The following is a 993-nucleotide window of genomic DNA, read 5'->3' as shown; positions in this document are numbered from 1 at the left end:
TAAAAAATTTTTTTGGTTTAAAAAAAAAAAAAAAAAAAAAGCCATAAAAAAAGGTGTAAGCACTTTGAACTTGGAAAAGAATCAAAACGCAGTTGAAATGATTCTCCTCCCTTTCTTCCAACCCCGAGGTCTGTTTCTTTTGTTTGTCTGAACTGTGGAATGTTCCAGGTGCCTGCTTCAGCTCCATTTGCCTGCAGGGTGACTGGGGATGGCTGGTTTGACCTCAGAGACAGCATCCAGCCCGAGGATGTGGGTGACACATGATGGAACCAGAACAATTGCTCCTGTTGGCTGCCTTCCTCTGTTCCCAGATCCCTCCAGGGACCATTTTCTCACCTCTTTCCCAATTTGGGAGGAATGCGTAGACACTGCATAGATGTTGCTCCTTTCATAAACCTGATCAAAGGGGATTCAGCCATGGAGTCACCTTCTCTTACACTTTCTGGCCTGGTGGGAGGAGATGGGTGTCAGGAACATTTCAAAGCCATTTTCTATAAAAATCAATGCTGCAAGTCAATGAGAAGCTTGCACTCAGGGTTCCAGGCAGGGTTTGCCAAGGAACAAAGATCTGATTCATACTAACTCATTGACTGCCTTATTTGTAATTTCCCCCTTAATATAAATGCAGGCAACTGGGAATGTAGGCTTCTGCGATGAGGATTTGCAGAAATCTTTTTTTTTTTTTCTATTTTCTGTATATTTCTTGCCCAGCCCAGCCCAGCACACCCCCGTGTAATGGCCATCACTCCAGGGAGGGGAACCGGACAGTCTTTTGTTTAGAAGAGTAGGGGAGAGGTCCTAAAGGGCAACTTTAAGTCTTTTAGAGCCCAGGGCACTAGAATGAGTCTTTAAGAAAGAACAGTCTTTAACAAAGTCTTTGAGAAAGACTACCCAGAGTCTTTAGGAAAAGAGAATGAGGCTGGCTGCAGGCTCCTGTGAACCTGTCTCCCGTCCACTCTCCTCCCCGCCGCTTGTTTCCCAGGTGTACTCTGA

This window comes from Bison bison, unplaced genomic scaffold (genome assembly GCF_000754665.1).
Source record: "Bison bison bison isolate TAMUID 2011002044 unplaced genomic scaffold, Bison_UMD1.0 scf7180017864205, whole genome shotgun sequence".
Classification (NCBI taxonomy): Eukaryota; Metazoa; Chordata; class Mammalia; order Artiodactyla; family Bovidae; genus Bison; species Bison bison.
The sequence above is the reverse complement of the archived record's forward strand: the minus strand, read 5'-3'. Positions refer to the sequence as shown.